The sequence below is a fragment of the Myxocyprinus asiaticus genome, chromosome 47 (assembly GCF_019703515.2).
Source record: "Myxocyprinus asiaticus isolate MX2 ecotype Aquarium Trade chromosome 47, UBuf_Myxa_2, whole genome shotgun sequence".
Taxonomy (NCBI): Eukaryota; Metazoa; Chordata; class Actinopteri; order Cypriniformes; family Catostomidae; genus Myxocyprinus; species Myxocyprinus asiaticus.
Window position 1 is genome coordinate 15,285,860 of NC_059390.1, and position 19,501 is coordinate 15,305,360.

Consider the following 19,501-nt stretch of genomic DNA (forward strand, 5'->3'; position numbering starts at 1 on the left):
TTCACAAAATAGATGGCATCATGAGGAAGGAAAACTATGTGTATATATTGAAGCAACATCTCAAGACATCAGCCAGGAAGTTAAAGCTCGGTCGCAAATGGGTCTTCCAAATGGACAATGACCCCAAGCATACCACCAAAGTTGTGGCAGAATGGTGTAAGGACAACAAAGTCATGGTATTGGAGTGGCCATCACAAAGCCCTGACAGAATTGACAGAAGTCAATTACCCCTCACTTCACCTGCTTCAAACAGGATGAAATAGACAGTGGTGGCATGCAGCATCTGGCTACACAAAGACGTCTCCACATTTCTGTTCTCTCCACATCAAAACAAATTGATTTACTATAAAGACTCACTGGGCATTTGGAATAGCTCAAAGTTATGAACCCTTGCAATGTCACGACCCACCAAAGGCTGTTAATTGTCAAACAGACTGAAGAGGCACAAACCAATTAATATCAAGCCAGGAATGTGTGTGGGTGGGTGGGTGTGTATAAAAGCCTCTATTTCCTATAGTTAGCAATACAATTGTAACTATGGATTTATTTTACTTTTTTCATTTTTCTAAAAAGCACTGGAGCATTTCCTCAGATTCAAACCATGCGTAGATCTGCATTACAATTTAAAAATATGTTATCTTCTCTAAGAATCCTTCATAAGCCATCTTAAAGGATAGTTCTGTCATCTTTTACTCACCCTTATGGCGTTCCAAATTTTGGAATAAGAGATATGACTTTCTTTCTTCAGTGGAACACAAAAATAAATATTTATCAGAATGTCCAAGCTGCTCTTTTCCATTCAATGAAAACAGATAAAGAAAAAAAAAAAAAAAAAACACTAAAAGCACCACAAAAGTTGTCCATATGACTCATGTTGTTTAGGGGTTATCTATATTCCAAGTCTTTCGAAGCAATCCAAAATGTAAGTAATTATTCACTGAAAATCCTTTAAAATCGTGCTTGGCAGCAAGTAAATAAACAGTGTGAATGTACTTCTGAAAGTCATAAGAGTTTGGAATGACATGAGGGTGAGTGTGGGTGAACTATTCCTTTAAATCTAGATCTAGGAGACTCGTTAATCTGTTTAGATCATTTGGTGTGGGGTGAGGTGTTCCAGTATCATACATGAAAACACCTGACTGCACTGTGATCACAACATTACTTTATCTGAGGAAATGGTTTGATCATTTCAATGACAGTTTCTGACTCTGCTTTAATCTGTCAGGGTCTGTGTTCACTTAAATCCTGTGGCTGACCCATTAATCCTAGTCTGATATCTGCAAAGATTGATACACAGGAGTCAGCACATGCTCATACCCTATGCACTCAAAGACAGCTCTGTCTGTTTGGTAACTTCCTGGTGCAATATCAGGACATAAACTGTATTAATTGTCAGCTTCTAATCCAGCAAAGACCAACAAGTCTAAACTTATTTCCACTAGTTTTCAAAACCAAACATTCCTTTGCTGTGCAGACCTTCTGCATTCAGTTTCAAGGAGAAAACTGCTGTTATAGGAGATAACTGTACATAGGTTTTGAAGCCATATAATAGGTTTTGGTGTAAAACTTGGAATTACATAAGGGTGAATAAATGATGCCAGAACTTTCATTTTTGGATGAACTATTCCTTTAATGTGTGTAGCTACAGGCACAACTTATGTTATGTTAGACATCTTAAAGGCACTAAAAATGGTTAAATGTAAAACAGAAGTCTTTTTATTGTAGTATTATTTGATTCGTTTTGCAACCAGCATCCTGAAAAAAAAAAAGAAAAAAAAAAAAGCAGCTAATTTTACAAATGAGAAGGGAGGAAAAAGGCAGGCCAGTGCTCCACATGAGACGAGAGTGAAAGTGCATTCACATCCCTGCCTCGCTCCTTGTCTGTAGTTAAAGTCGCTATGGAAACTGTTCCCAAGGCTCTGCAATGTCCCCGAATGGAAAGAGAAAAGTAGGGAGGGACAAAAAAAGACTTATGCACATCACCAAGACAGAACTCAGAGACCGGTAGAAGGTCATGAAAACACATACATTAATATTTCCTTATTTGACGAATGACTGTCGCTTTATACGTTGCCCAGTTGACAAGGGCACTGTACTAATCACATTAGAGCTGTTATACATCAGGGAAAAAAAGGGATAGTTTGACCAAAAATGAAAATTCTGTTATCATTTACTCACCCGTATCTTGTTCAAGACCTGTCTGACTTTCTCTCTTCCCTAGAAGATGCAATAAAAAGTGAATGGTGACTGAAACTAATATTTAGCCAAACATCTCCTTTTCTATTCCACAGAAGAAAGAAAGTCATATGAGTTTGGAATAACATGAGGGTGAGTGAATGACGACAGAATTTTCATTTTTGTGTGAACTATTCCTGTAAGTGCTAGAATTAATAATAGTAGGAGCTCAAGAATGAGTAATCAGCACCTTCATTTTCACCGACTTCGAAAGTCTGAAAGCGCGGTGCGCGGTGGGGCCTGAGCTGCAGCACTGGGTAATTATGTGGAGGTTAACGACGCTGACTTCTCTAATGAGATATGAATTACACTGAATACAGAGACTTAGGGGTCTGTGTTAGAGTTATTTATGCTTTATTTTCTCTTCTACGTCGGATAAACACTGCCAGTTTGTCTATTCTAAGGTCATGATCTCTAAAACTCTGACATCTTTTTTCTTGAATCTCATTATTAGCAAATCAATAAAATTACCATTTATTTTTATGTTTACGTATATTTATATGTTTATTTATCTAGCAGAAGCCTTTATCCAAAGCAACCTACAAATATGCAACAACACCGGCTATACATCCATAAGAAAGTTTAACAGAGAAAAGATGGAGTGGTGGTGGCATAGTGGGCTAAAGCACATAACTGGTAATCAGAAGGTTGTTGGTTCAATCCCCATAGCCATCACCATTGTGTCCTTAAGTAAGGCACTTAACTCCAGGTTGCTCCAGGGGGATTGTCCCTGTAATAAGTGCACTGTAAGCTGCTTTGTATAAAAGCATCTGCCAAATGCATAAATGTACATGTAAATTAACAAAAGAAGTTAAGATAGCAGGTCTTTAAGCTCATCAGTGATGGTAGAAGAAAATGAGATTTTTACATTTCACAAAAAAAAAAAAAAAAAAAATGCAAATGGTGCTTGCCTGTGCAAAACCCACCAAGATGCTAGGTTGTTCTGGGTGGTTGCCAGGGCATTAATGTGTGGTTGCTAGGGTGTTATTGGTTGTTGCTAGGTGCTTACTTACCAGCTAAGTGAAAAGCTCATATGTCTAAGTCTCTATGATATTCTGGTCTCTAGATATGGCTCGGGTCTTTCCTTCAATGTAAGTCAATAGGATCCTTCATCCGTTTTAGATTACTGAGAGTCACCTGGGCTGACTTGAACAACACTCGGCTACTGTCTGTCTCTCAACAAACATGCTGTTTTTTAGATCTTACACAGCAGCATCTCTCTCTCTCATTCTGTCTGATGGAAACTCCTATGAGAGTGTGATGGGACAATTCTCAGAAGAGTGGCGTTGTTTATTTGTTTCCACGAAAGGAACGGTAGAGATGGCAGTGTGCGTGCAAGTGTGTGTGCATGTTGGAGACTGGAGAGTTCTGCTGCAGAGTAGAGAGTGAGACAAATCTGGTAGTGTTTAGATTAGCATGTTTATAAGGTGTGAGGCTTCTCACTCTGATTGGACTGATGATGAAAATTTGTATGACAAAAGTGTCTTGGTTTTCAGAGTGTTACATAATGGCAATTGCTCTGGAAGATAGTACATGAAGTCATGGGCTTAAATTAGTGTCTGATATCCAAACCAAGGCAGGAGAATTTTGCTATTTTGGCAATTATGTAATTCACTCCTCCACGCCCACCTTAATATTTTTGGCTAATTAAAGAATTATGTATATAATGCACTATTTCCGGCTTAGCAATTTGTCTCTCTGTTGTTTATTCCACCTTTGTGTCAAAATGACAGAGAGAGAATAAAGCCTAAGGAACATCATATGAACAAACAGGAATTGTGGGACCTATGTAACAGACTTACAGTGGCCCCAAAATGTGTTTAGACACTTTTGGACACTAAAGTCACACTTAAAAATGTATGAATGTCCCTACATTAAACAAAGTGGCATCTGCATACAAATGTTGCTCTTCTATTAGTAAAAAACAACTTTTTTTGAGCCATTTGTTTTCTTACTTTTGATTTCTGCAAAATTGCCACAAATTAATTTATTTCATGTATGTTTACATGCAAATGAGCTTTGCAGCAAACTCTTCATTATCACCAAAGGTTTGCTGCAGGTTCACCATTCAGGTGAAGAGCTTCAAACTTCTGGCAAACATTTGCGGCGAATAACAAGCTAACTTGCATGTGAAAATAATGAGTGGCGAGTTTGCGGCAACTCTAGATTTTTTGTAAGGGACTGCTTTCAATGTATAAGGACAATATCCTTATAAACTCTGTGTTAAGCCTAATAATACCATTTAGACTGAGGGAAGATGTTGTGAATGAATAGATGGTTTGTTGTTTGTATACAATATTTGAACAGTTCTGTATCTGTACTTGTCATTTGCTTCAGGCTGCATATTCAATAAATGTCATGCTTTCTGCACCATTTAATGATTGGAATCCACATGAGATCAGTAAAAGAAGCTGTTATAACCACTCGATGATAACTGAAAGATAGATGCAGTAGATAAAGTGTAATTTGTCATTTTACATTCTGCATTCATGGTGCTAATGCTAATGCAAGCATCCTAACTTTGGCCATAGTATGGTCTTTTATTGTATTTTATGATGGAATTTGTGAAAACAGTCCTCGTAAGATCATGAAAAACGTTTTTATACTTGTTGTTTTAAAGAAATATATTTGATGCTACTGCAAAGATATATGATTTTAGTTTTACAATGGCAGACAGATAGGATTAGTGGACAGAATACAGATAATAATAGGCACATCAGCATGTGATTACATGCTGGACAAAGCTGAGCCACAATCGCATTATCTAGGTCTGTTAGTTTGATTAATAAAAAACAAAACAAAATGGAACGGTATGATTTCAGTCGGACCAACACATGGCATTTAAAAAAGATGAGTTATTGCTTTAGTCCGACTGAAATCAAACTTTTAAAGTGCATATAAATGCACTCAGTGTCAGCCCTACAAAGTACAAACCAAACACACCTTCACATAACTACACAAAAATATCCTAAAACACACCCTAACCTTACCTAAAACATTATCATCAACCATGAAAATTATTTATCGTTTAGTCGCTCTTTATGTCTTTTAAGACTAAGTATTTATTTATAGCATGTCCAAAACGCTCTTTTCTATTCAATACAGTTGAACTGCTACCAAGCCTGTCAAGCACTATTTTCAAGGCAAGGTTTTTAGTGAGTAATTATTACATTTCAGTCTTTTCTCACACAAAACTATCATGTAGCTTCAAAAGTGCTGGAATATAGTGCAAAATAATTGCATAGGCCATTTATATGTTGCTTTTATTGTACTTTTTGGCAATCATTTTGTTAGTTTGGCATTTATTTTTTATAGCACTTTTTTTCTCTCTTTGACTGCCACTAGTCCCCATCCACTTTCACTCTGTAGAAGTGAGCCATTCTAACATTCTGCTAAACTTTTCCTTTGTTGTTTCAGTGAAGAAAAAGTTATACAAATTTGGAATCACATGAGCTAAATAAATAATGCCAGATTTTTTCATTATGGGGTGAACTATATAGTCTATAAGTCTACACTAGGATTGCATCCAAGCCTAATCCTCTGAAAGTCACTCATGTTTTCAAGTTGCTTTGACAGCAAACTCTGGTAGCTGTAAATGTTCTCTGCAGGGATCTGATATTCAAATCTATTTCTGTTTGAACTGAAGAACCACTGTCAGATCTTCTCCTCTCTCCCCTGAGACAGAGAAGCCCATACACACGGTGATGATCTCTTCAAACGCTTACTAACAGAATTGTAAAGAAAACAGTATGTGTTCGAAGGCAAACAGAACCGTCTTTACACATCTCTGTCCTATTTGCTCTTTGCACATGTCATTCTCTGTATTGGATCTGTGCATTTAAAGATATGAAGGAGGGTTCTCTCAGTTCAATGCACCTTTTTTTTAATCAATGTCGCTACACAGCATATTCTAAAGAAAAAATTTCAAAGATCTCTGGAGTACTGAGCTTCTGATCTAATCAAGAGGACAATGTCTCTCTAAACAGTAGGACCCTTGTCTGTGTACTTTCAACTCTCTAAATGGCTTTAAGTGATCGGATGACATGCACATACTAGGCATGGACCAGGCTACACCACACAAGGACAAATCAAGAAGTGTTTTGTGATGTTTTTGTGCAATTAAATAGGTGTGCAAAAATCCAGAATGCAAAACCAAACTAAATGAAATTGTTTTATACATACTTTTACAAAGGACTTTTGACAATGGAAAGACATACAGTAGGATTGTATGTGAAATTTTTTTTTATTGCAATTCCTTTTCTTTTTATTTTAACAGTTCTTTTCATTACAAATTATATAAGCGGTGTAACAATTTACAATAAAGAGTTTAATTTAAAAATTAACATGCATTTCAGAATGTCTTTTTTTTTTGCTTTACCCCTGAGAGACCCAAGCATTGATATTGATCCTCCTTGAAAGTGGTTTCAGGAAGCCACTGGTTATTATTATTATTATTTTGGGCTGAATTAAAAAAATAAATAAATAAATGTTACAGCAATGCTTAGACAGTAAGTGAAAGTTCTAAATTCACAACACAATTCATCACTATAAAGTATATGAAAATAACATTTTTACAAGTGGTAGGGGTGAATCCCTGAACAGTTAAGAAATGTGACTTTTCAAGGACCATTGATATCAATGATTTAATTGCTGTCATAATCAAAATAATAAAAAATACCCATCTCTGTGTAATGTATATTTAATATGCCATGAATACCATACAACAAAGACATTTTAAAATGCCGGAACAGAACAGAAAACAGCTGAAAATCATTTGGAATAGTTATGATTTACTGAATAGGCTCCATTGTGTGAATAAATAATTATGCCATCGTTGCATTTTTGCTATTCTAAGAAAAACTGATATTTTTCAAAGTGGATATTTTTGGGGTATAGAATTATTTTTAAATAAGTAAACATGTTGGGAAATAAGAACAAAATATTACAGGTCAAATACTTAATTGGAAAATTGCTAAATGTGTTCCAAAAGTGTTAGAAATTGTGTAGACTATCTGTGATCTTTTTGTGTGACTTTAGCAAGCTCTGTCAGTTAATATGCAATTTTTTCCAACCTAAACTGTCATTGTTATACAGCTCAGAGTGTCAGCTACAGATATGCGTAGTTTTTAAACAATATTTATTGAATATTAGATATTTGTTAATTGCTTAAAAAGACTGATCTCACACTGAATTCAACAGTAGGTTAACTTTTCTTGAGATGAACTCGCACTGTACCAGAGACACTTTAGCAGAGACCAGCCTCTGTTAATAAAACGGGTGGGAGAATTTGGAACAGCCAACGGCCAACAGATGTGGAGAAGGAAGTAACGCCTTACAGGTAAAAGAGCCAATCAGCTTTCAGATACGGACATTAGCTGAACCAGCCTGAAAAATGGCGGGGGGTTTTTAATCGTGATCTGAACTAAAAAAATTAAAAAAAAAAACATTTATTGTCAGATTTAACTGCTGATTTTAAATATGTTCTTTGATCGCAATCTTGACCAACCCTTTTACAGATTTCAGTCTACCCCATTCAAGTAGACAGGACCTGTACTTTTATACCACTTGCTTACATTGAAAATAGCTGCCCAGCCAGCCCAGGAGCATTCCAAAGATGGCCGCCGAAAAGGACTTTGACTGTACTTACTGAAACTTAAAGCACTGCCTCCAGTGGCTGAAGTGGGAAGTGTTTTTAAACGTAAGGGCACATGTGAGCTCAAGTTCCCAGAAGAAATGCCCACAAAGGAGCAAGTTGTTTTTAGATGTAAATGATGTAACACAGTGAAGAGAAATGTAATTAAAGCTGAAGTGTGTAACTTTTTCGGTGTTAAAATAATTTCTCCTATCTCTGCTTAATATGCAGAGACAACTAAAGGTTAATTTTCTTGAAAACTGCAAATACTCTCTCTCTGTCTCTGTGGCGCTATGAAAATTCCTTTGTTTTGAGCGACCTGTGTGTTTCGAGTTGGGGGCGGGACTATCTGTTTCTTTAATCAAAGGAGGATGGGTGGCGTATTCAGAAAGCTGTTTAGAAAACAATGTACATTTTTGCTGTTCCATTTGGTGGTGCTAATGGCGCAGAAATGACACACTTCAGCTTTAACAAACTTTACTCCCAAACCCAAACCCTAAAACTAACTGTCAGTGGAGTAAAAATTACTTCTTAGAGATAAAATGGAACCTCCAAATTGTACTTGTCACTGTTTATGCAAAAGTGATCACTTCCTGGTTTCAACACAGGGTAAGAACCCAGGTCTCCCACATTGCTGGCAGAACACCGTCTATCTGTCGCATCACAGGAGTAGGTGAATACACTTGAACCGATGCAAAAATACAGTCTCTGATGGGAGATGGCACTTGTCAGTAACTCAGCATAATGGGGTCAATATCAGTGTACTGGAACATTCTGAAGCAACATACTCACTTCCTGTGTGATCATGTTGGCTTTAACAAACATTGAAATTCTATGACAACATGCACTCAAGCTGGCATGGACTGCACAAGTTTGTGCAACACCTGATGATCCATGTTACAGTATACAGCATGATTTGAGAATTTTCCAAAGAGCATCTTGTGTGCTTCAAAGAAAGCAAAGAAATCTCACCATTTGTACAAACAAAAGGTCAGATAACATGTTGAATCTCACTAATTTGTGTATTTGATTAGTGACATAGAATTTTTAGAAAATCCTCATGACTTCTTTTCCCCCCAATTTTGGAATGCCCAATTCCCACTACTTACTAGGTCCTCATGGTGGCGTGGTTACTCACCTCAATTCGGGTGGTGGAGGACAAGTCTCAGTTGCCTCCGCTTTCTGAGACAGTCAGTCCACTCATCTTATCATGTGGCTCGTTGTGCATGACACTGCGGAGACTCACAACACGTGGAGGCTCATGCTACTCTCCGCGATCCACACACAACTTACCACGTGCCCCATTGAGAGCGAGAACCACTTAATCGCGACCACGAGAAGGTTACCCCATGTGACTCTACCCTCCCTAGCAACTGGGGCAATTTGGTTGCTTAGGAGACCTGGCTGGAGTCACTCAGCGCACCCTGGATTCAAACTCGTGACTCCAGGGATGGTAGTCAGCATCAAAACTCGCTGAGCTACCCAGGCCCCCTATCTTCAAGATTTCTTATTCATTTTACATCATAATGCTTATTTGTCCAAAACCTTATTTCCAAGTTTAAATTAGATTTTGTACTCTAGATTTCCAATGTGAACCCAGACTTTTGAACCCCAACTTATAAATACATTCATTTGAAGGGAATCAGAAGACTGAAGAGCAGGACTGAGTATGCAAGTAGCTGTTTAGTGGGTCAGTTCATCTCTCATGTCTCTCACAGGTGAACTGTACCAGGTTGGGTTCTAGCGTCCTTGACATAGTTAGCCAGCCACATCAGTGTCCAATTCCTCCTTGCCAACTTGTCTTCCTGATGACGATGGGGCAGGGGCCAATCAAATCTTTTCCATCTTGTCTCTTGGGTGGCGAGGGGGTAATGGCGAATACAGGAAGATAAGTTGAGGGGGCACATTGGACTTTAGGTGGACTGAAATAGATGTGACACAACAGCTCTGCAACTGACCCGTTAGACTAATGAGGCAAGGTTGAAGGGGAAAGTTGCTCCCGGAGGAGCGCGTGCTCACGTCAAAGCCCCTGCTCCCCACACCCGTGGCCTATTTCCAGTACAAAAATTCATTAAAATGGCCACAGCGATTGAGATTTAGGGCCTCAAATGGGTCAAGGCAAAATATTCAGTTCAAAGCGTTCAAATCAATATCAGTTTTTCAGCGGATCCAAGTCTCAAATTTGTCATGTCACAACTGTGTTTTTTAAGGGATCTTGGAGTAGAAAGCACCACAGACCCTGAACACACGTACCATCTCAGTCCAGTGGAAATTCCTATTTCAATTCCATTTGACATTCACATAGCTTTCAGGTTAAACCCATACAAATCTGAATTCTGATTTAACACAACATATGATATAAAAAATAGGCCTACATAACAATACATGAAATAAAAAAAGTTGCATACTTGCTCATAAATGCAACAACATATTAACAAAATAACAAAATACTAAAAATGGCTGTTGTCCTATATGTAACCTTTATTTTCCTTAAATCATAGTTTATTATCATCTCATTTGAATAGGCTATATGCGCATATATACCCAAACAAAATGAACTATAGTTTTATATACTGTATATGTTAATTGCCATATATCAGATTTCTGTACAGGAAGGCATATGAAATACCTTTTAACATACACTCTAAATAATAATGAAATACTTATTTACGAGCTGCCATATTTAAGAGCAAGCGCTCACATGGCTCACCAGCACACCATTTCATGTTTCAAGTCATTTCAAGTTCATTATGATTTGGACGTGACAAAAAGTGCTGTTGTCCATGCCGGTTAGTTGTTTACTGTGCAAATAGTTTCTCCACTGACACCAGTTCATCCCTTTCATAGCGATCTGCGGAGACCCGCTGTGAGGATGAGAGTATGAAAGTCAGGCATTTTTGGATTGATTGACTGACAGCATATTTAACGAATCAGCCCTGATCAGACTCAATGTCTCCCCTCACATTACTTTTTGCTGTATTGCAATGAGCTGAAGGGAGGCTTGACAGATGCTGCCTCCCTCTGAAACTTTATCCGCTTGTTTCGCTCATTGACAGAGTGACTTTAGAAAGATGACTGCTATACACATTATTTGAGCTCACATTTCGTAATATTCTATTTGTTTTATTTATGTACACTCGTTTATTTTTTGAGGAGGCACTGCCTCCTTTGCCTCCTCGGAGAAATCGTCACTGCTCTTGACATACCTGATTGCCTTCCATAAGCTCACATAAAGGAAAACAGCTTGATTTCAAAGACAACTGCATCTGTCACATAAAATATGCCTGATTTCAATGCAGATTTAAATGGTCATCCAAAAATGGCTCACAATGACTGATGCTTATCCAAGCAAAAACAGTACAGATTCTCATGTGTACACATGAACAACCTTTTCTTATGCACTCGAAGTGATCTGCTATTACAGAAGTCAAAACTGTCACTGTATAATAACTTAAATTTCAGGTTGTTTTTTCCACCAAAACCTATTTAAATATGCACAAGTTGTATGGACTACTTCTATGACACTTTTAAGTTATAATAAGTCACAATCAACTGCCATTGAATTCAATGAATGGAACATTCTTTCAAATTCCTCCTTTGTGTTCTGCAGAAGAAAGAAATTCACTTTGGATGGAACGTCATGAGGGTGAGTAAATGATCAAAGTTTAATTTAATATAAAAAAAAAATTTAATTCAAATTTAATTCAAAGAATTTAAATTTATGGGTGAACTATTCCTTTAAAAGGTGCACTCAGTAACTTTTTGCTTGTGTCATCTTGGGCTTACAGTGACACCTAGTAGTGTGGATGCAGCATCATTCCAAATCAATTGTTTTCAGTTTCAGATGCCATTGTAGAAATTCACTATTCACAATCAGCCATGATTAATTCAAGAGTGAAAGTGTCCAATAACAAGACGTTACTGAGATTAAGCGAGTAGCATTCAGTTGGTCATGTGATTCTAAAATGGCAGCCTCCATGAGGGCACCCCTGCCCCATGTAGAATAAAACAGCTTTTATAAGGTTACTGATATGACTAGAGTCTTCATCTCAAGTGAGTGGTCATGATTTTATACATGTTTCAAAATTACAATTCATTTCTTTAGGAGTAAAAAAAAAAAATTTAATGGGAAAAACAATACTGAGTGCACCTTTAACAAAGCCATCACAACTAACATTTAAAGTCACATGAAATAAAAAATAACTATTTACTTTCATTATTACTGGTTACTGTGTCTTTTGGTTACTGGTTAAATTGTTACTGGTCTTACTGTGCAAGGTTCATCATTGCTTATTATTTGTCGGTATAGGTTTGTCTTTGTAATTTGCGCTTGAAACAGCTTTCATTGTTGCCTGACACCACCAAATTATCTTAATATTCGGTCCTTGCTCTCCTGCCACCTGACAACTTTTCAAGGTCCAATCAATTCCCTACTGAAAAAATCAAGTCACGTCCCAAAACATTTTCTTGTTAAACATCCTATTTCACTTAGAAGTATGTCTCATTGCAAAAGTTAAATCACTGCAAAATGCTTTGTGTTGACTTGAACACCAACACTGGATCAGTTAAACTCTGACTGGACTTATTATGGTTGTCGAACAGTACAGCAGGAAGAAATTGAATAGCAGGTTTGCTTTTATCAAACTAATAAGAACATGACCAGTCCAGTCCATGGGTGTGTCCATCCACAACACCACAGGCACCTGTCTCTTCCCATCTCTGTGAAGGTCAAAGCAGGTTCAGTTTTTCTCTTTCTAAACACATGCATGTTTTTATGCATATCAGTGATTATTTAGCAAAAGCTCCTGTACCAGGTTTGCAGATTGTATTAAATTTTTGTTTTTAAGATGCTTGTTTTGCAAAAATAACAGCATTGCTTCTAAGGGGACATACCATTATCTTATTTTACTGACTGGTGTTTGGCCTCAGGGTGGAAGGCTGTGTCAAGTCATCCAGGATGTGACTGCTGATTCTCAAATCCTTTTCAATGCTCCCTCCCGAACATCTGCCAAACAGCTATAACCTGGAGCAAACAATACAAGGTCACACTGAACTTCATATAAACTCATCTAAAAACAGACGACAACAAAACTGTGTGATTATGTATTTCTGATTCAATAGGCTCATGTTTATAACCCCATTTGTTTTATGAAAAGGAAATGGATTGGAGTCATTAAGTTAAAAAACAATGGAAGCCTATTTAGTTTAATGGCACAGTTCACACAAAATTTTAAATTCTGTCATCTGTCATCAAACCCATGTGACGTTTTACCGACACAAACACAAAAGGAGATGTTAGACAGAATATTAGGGACTAAAAGCCTCAGTCACAAATCACTTTTATTGTATTGAAAAAGATTCTATGACAGTGAATGGTTACTGAGGCTAACACCCTGTCTACACCGGACACGAGTGGTGCATCACATCACGTCAAAAACAATAGAACCCATTATAATCAATGATGCTGTCTACACTGGAAGCATCCGTTGCAGCATGTCCGTTGCGCCGACAATAAACGGGTGTTGAGTTCCATTTTGCGCTGCACGTGCTGAAGCTACAACACAAATTAAATGGTTTAGAACGTTCGTGTCGACGCGTCATGTAGACAGCCTCAAGCCATTGTGGCGCGTCGCGAGGCATCAACGGACGCGCCTGGTGTAGAAAGGGTGTAATGCTCAACATATAAATGATGACAACATTTTAATTTTTGGGTGAACTATCCCTTTAAATTCAGATAGACCTCACAGTGAAATAGTAAACAGAAACAGTAGGTTGACTTTTCTTTAGCTAAAATCGGTCTGTGCTTACCGAAATTCTAAACACTGCCCTCTGTGGCCACTGCTGTTGGGCATATAGGCACATGTGAACTCCATCGGTGGAGTAAAAATTTTATGTTAGAGAAAAAATAAAACCTGTGAATCACGTTAGTCACTGATTATGCTAACGTGATTACTTCCTGGTTTCAGTGCAGTATGCGAACGCTGCTGATACAATGCACTTCCGGTCACGCCACATGGGAACACACTGGAGCCGATGCAAAAATATCTGGTAGGAGATGTCGCTGGTCAGTGATTCTGCATAATGTGTCTGATCCTAGGGTCCTCTCGGAAACAACATGCCGACTTCCCATATGATCATGTTCTTAAATTTAGCCTAAAACCTTGTGAAGTCCTGCATGCCTCACCTACTGCCTTATCACACCTGCACTTAGCGTACAGATCACAATTTTCTGATAAAGTCAGATTAGATATTTTCTAAGTGGATAAACAAGCCCTTTAAATCAGAGCTTATGCTTGTACCTTTGCTTGTCTGTCTAATGGGAGAAAAATGGTATGATGGATGACCGAGGGACAGGCCCTCCGACAAGGCCAGGGTGGTAACCAGTCAACAGACTAGATGTGTGGCCTGGCTAGAGGACCTCAAATCAATCATAATGCACAGGCCTTGTATTCTGCCCTCATCTATTTGACAGCACACAGTGGGCCGGGATGAGTCGTCTCATCTATTACACTTGGCAGACGGACTGCAGGGCAACTAAGCTGACACATAGGATCGACTTTATTCACAGTGGCGCTGTGTTTGATTTTTGACATGAATGAAAACGAGGCTGTGAGGAATAGTCTCGCCATCTCTTCTATGGAGTGCGCTGTATGCTGTAGCTCCTAGATCACATCTAATTTTCCACTCTCAAATGCTCAAACAAAATTTTTGTCTACTGAAACTTCTTGGAAAGATGTATTTTTTTCCCCCCAATGTTTCGTCAGCGAGCGATCCAAAAAACTTTAAACAACAGTATAACCTATTGATGAGACTGAAGTCTTTCTCTCACTGCCTCGTTGTCATTCCCGTCAAAATTAAAGATGGCGCTACTCTGAATAAGGTCCAACCATAGAATTCACCAATTGTACAAAGGTGCCTCTGTTTGTTCCTGGAAGGCAGCAGATGTAAGACTGAGTACCCTGCCACGAACAACCTGAGGCACCTTTCTCCCATCGCAATAGACATGTTGAAACTTTATGCTGATGTGCATAATTTTAAAATAATTTTAATAAATACTTTCTCCTATCCAAGCTTAAAAGTTTAGTTCACTCAAAAACCAAGTTTCTATCATCATTTAGGCTACTTAACCTGATGCTGTTCCATTTTAATGTTCCAATTACTTTCTTCTGTGGAACAACTGAAGGAGATGTTTGGAAGAATGTTAGCCTCAGTCACCATTCACATTCATTGTTTGAAAAAATATACAGCCTATATATGTACAAAGAGCAGCATGAAATATTATATTTTCATTTTGGTGGAACTTTAAAATGCAGAGATAACTGCAAGTTAGCTTTTCAGATTTTGATTGTCTTGAAAAATGTCAACTCTGGTATCACAACATTGCTCTGTTTGTTTGAGTTTCCTGACAAAGCAACATTGTCATCAACCAATGGCGTGAGTTTAAGGTGGGACTATCAGTTTTTTACAACTAATTGCAGATGGGGGAATGGTTGGAAAACCTGTTTGGTTAAAACTGGTTTTGTTGCAATTCTGTATGTGTACACTAATGGCGTGGATATTACACACTTCAACTTTAAGTCTGAAAGTGCCTATTAAAGTCAGTAATTCTGAGAGTTTAAGTGGATCACAGTGAAAGTGTAGTTAAAATAAGAACAGAGGGACAAAAACAAAGAGAGGTCAATAAAGCAACATGCCTTGCCTCATTCCGTCCATGGACAAAGAAGTGTGTGTGTGTGTGTGTGTGTGTGTGTGTGTGTGTGTGCATGTCCTAGACTTCTTGTGTAATTTGAGAGGTTTGTCCTGCCCTGCTCTCCCCAATTGCTTCACGTTCCTCACAAACACATACTACACACTACAATCTAAATGTAGCACTGACCAGTACAATCAGCACCGTACATTAGTGTGGGCCTTACTCTTGTGTGGCAATGTAGCGCCGCCTGGTGGTAGTAGTCAGTCAGGAACGTGCACCTGTTGGCCACATGGGTTTTTGAGAACGCCCTGTTCCAAAACACAGAGCTGAGTGTGAGGAAGGGAACAAAGTGTTCCTACGTGCAAAACAATCATATACCAAGAGAGACAATTAGCAGAACTGCTGATCCACAGTTTCTGTTTACATATCACTTGTTGAATTGCTTTGTGGACCTATTTAGAATATCTACAATTACATATTTATCAGTTTATCCATGTTTTCTAAAAAACATAAAACCCTTCCAATGCCAGGACAGCTTGAATTCTTGCCAGCATGGATTCGACAGGGTGCTTTAAACATTGCTAGGAGACTTTGGTCCATGCTGACTTGACAACATGATGCTTTTCCCTCTGATTTTCCACCACACATATACACCATCTGTTCCAATGTCTTCCCAAAGGTGCTCTGTTGGGTTTAGATCTGGGCAGCTCAGTTGTGTAAAATGAAGCCACTGTCAAGTTAATTTTCACCTGCTTAATATGAAATAAGGATTTGGGATATGGTGCATTATGATGGAAATAATCTCAGCAATAATGCTTTACAGTAGGGTGTCATTTAAACATGTTAATCTAGTAATCACTGTAAAATCAACACCCAGTACACTACATTTAAACTACATACTTAGCATACTATAATGCCACCAAACCAGTTTTTAGACTGTGCCAGGTGAATAGATCCACAAGGAAAGGTTCATTTAGATTTATTTCAAAACAGGATAAACAGGTTTCATTTAAGGAAAAATCTGACTTCATTTATCCATATTAAGAGCATTTTTTTCTAACCACACATTTCTCACCTGAAATGTCGTTGCAGCTGTTTGTTTTCAATAATCTTTGTTAATTGTAATGCACGAAATGTGCTAATTCCTTAGATGCCCATCTATTAAATCTCAAACAATGCTACATTAACCATTGTATCTTCAAAGAACACCAAAGCACTTAAGACTGTAATGAAATGCTTCATGAAATAATTTTTGTGCAGATATCTTTTAGGATTTTATACCTGGTGCTTGTCTTTCCATATGTAAATTTCATATGCAAGTTTGTATTCTTATATATTTTCTAACTAAAAAAAAAATATGCCATTTACACAGCTCTTTATTTTTACTATTTCCTTGTTTTATATTTGCATTACAAAAACTGTAACTTATGTACAGAGTATAAGCAAATTTGATTTGTTAAAATGTAAACGTGTACTTAAAGGACACTGAACTATGTGCGGTCTCAAATGTTGTAAGTGCATAGAGGAACCAAGGCAACTTTATAATACAGCGCCATTTTCATTCGGCCCATACCCCTCAGTAAAGGTTGATTTTTGGCCCTTTGTAGAAAAAAGCTTGGGCACCTCTGCTTTAGGTGCTACCTTGTTTCATTTTCATTTGTCACAAGATCATTTCTTTATAATAAATTAATTTTAGGGTCATTGAAAAATAAGGTTATCAGAGGTGAAAAATCTTTTAAAAATCCTGTTTAACACACAAAGTTCATAGAAAAGTAATCCTGGAGTCCATGTAGGTTTCACAAATAAAAAGCATAGCATTTCCTACAAAAAAAAAATATATATATATATATCTGATGTGAAGTTACCATTAAGAGGGATTAAAACACTTTCCTTGGACACTGAATTCATACGCAGCTTACTTGTTATATTGTGATGGACAGCCTGCAAATCTGACTCCATCACAGGATTTTAAAGTATCTAAAGGACTTGTTTCTTTACCTCACCTATTTGCAATAGGTACTTGGGTTGTGCAAAGGTTTTTATCTGTCGTTTTAACTCCCATTTCTCTCTTGTTCTTATGCATTTATTCAATTAAATTGTATTTAAGAATGAGGTGAGGTTAAAGATAATGGTATGGTCCAAATACAAAAGGTGGTAAATTTCTCCATTTAACCCAGGACTTTGACCTCAGTAGTAGAAAACATTCATCATAGGTGTTCGATAAACTGTTCAGTGTGAGGTGCATTTGTAATGTACTTCTGCAAAAAGCATCACATCATTGACCCAAAAAGCATAAGAAACAAGACTTATGAAAATCAGTCATAACAAGTTTTAATAGTTAATACAAATCAATATTCTTCATAAGGCATGGTCTTACAAAAATGCTAACACAGAATATCTTGAACTCCTCATTTGAGTGCATTGGTGTAAAGTCACACATTAATACATTTACCACAGTACGTAAAATTACCCAACACTGTGATGACCAGGAAGCTATGCGACTTTGTCCCAAGGATGAGTGCGTTGCACAGTCTGGCTGAGAGCCACCAAGGAGGATCAGCAACCTGTAAAAGTCTCTCAAACACATGCATCCGATGGCAGAACAGTGCATGCACATTTTCACAAATTACATTGCGACAGCACGTTACTTTGCACTTACACCACGTACACCTGAAAGAGTGGAGTGGGTTTACCTGCTGGTCACGTGGTACTAGTGACCGCGCTGGGGGCGTGGCACAGGCACGTCATCACGCAGCTGTGACGCAGAGCCTCCTGCCTCCCTGAGTTGGAGTCTGCGCAATGCTGTGAGACAAGGAGAGCCGACAAATGAAACCATATTCAACTCGTAACAAACAACTCAAAGACTGCGCTGAACGCCTTGACTTCAATAACGCGTATTTTCCAGAAATTAACATACAATAACAATAAAGTCTAAGCACTGGTATTTTACACGCACATATTACGGTCTATGGTCTCACAGCTGCCCGGCCGTCTCGTTGCGACAACATCAAGTCAGGTTTCGATGACTACGTCAGATTTCATTCCTGAAGAGCTCGTTCTCGAAGTCCCGCTGTTGAAAGTCCAACGATCTGTCGAAATCAGAGTCTGACCATGAGAAAATGCTCTCATGAAATGAAACATGATTCTGCTTTGAGAAATCAGGGCTTACATCACATGCCTCCGTTGAAACATCCAGGCGCTCGGCGTACACCAAGTCCATTAAATACTGTGTGGTGTTTCTCGGTGCCATGGCACCATATGGTACAGAACGATTGTGATCCTTCCAAGCAGCAACACTGTCCACAAGGTGTGGATTCAGCGGAGACCTCCTGGATGACCGGATCCGTCGTGTTGTCCCGCAACTGTGTGTTAGGACACTGGCTTTCCCCATATTCGCACGCAGATATGTTCTCCTCTTGGATTTGGACCATTTCTTATTTTCAGGCGTGGTCTTAATTTCCTTCTGATAGTTTCCTTTCATGGTCATGATTTCCAAACACATTACCAAACGTAATAAAAACCTTCAAGTAAATATTACTGAACAAAAGACAAAAGTTTTAGATGCTAACTCACCAACGTACGAATCGAAAATGTGGCCAAGAAACGTTTGTCGCACGTACTTAAGGAGCTAACGGAAGTGACGTGTTTCGTTTCTAGCCAATCAGCGTTCACTTAAAGACCTTTTTCCACAGACTGTGACGACTCATTTCCGCCTTATTTATTAGCGCAAATCTCGCAATTTTTTTAAATTATATATTTATAAAATATTGAGTGTACATTTATAACATTATGCTTTGTGATATATTACCCTGGAATTCGTTTAACCACAGTTGCGAGGGGTTTGAATTACAGCTGCTGAGAAAGTGACAGTTTATTTGTCATCTCCCATTTTACTGTCTTAATCCACATCTCTCTATTTTTTTCCTCTTCTAGAAAGTCATTCA

General features: G+C 38.0%; 1 long non-coding RNA gene across 5 annotated transcripts; it reads right to left on the minus strand.

Annotated features, from left to right (window-relative positions):
* Positions 1-6,459: 6,459 nt before the first annotated feature.
* On the minus strand, positions 6,460-19,178 carry LOC127437050 (uncharacterized). Of its 5 annotated transcripts, none has more exons than XR_007896509.1 (5): positions 18,514-19,167; positions 18,028-18,359; positions 15,781-15,865; positions 12,761-12,890; positions 6,460-10,731 (listed from the first exon to the last, which is right to left on the minus strand). It is a non-coding gene; the product is annotated as an uncharacterized LOC127437050 (long non-coding RNA). The 5 variants fall into 5 exon arrangements; XR_007896508.1 differs by having other exon boundaries at positions 6,460-12,586; XR_007896510.1 differs by having other exon boundaries at positions 6,460-12,621.
* Positions 19,179-19,501: the final 323 nt, after the last annotated feature.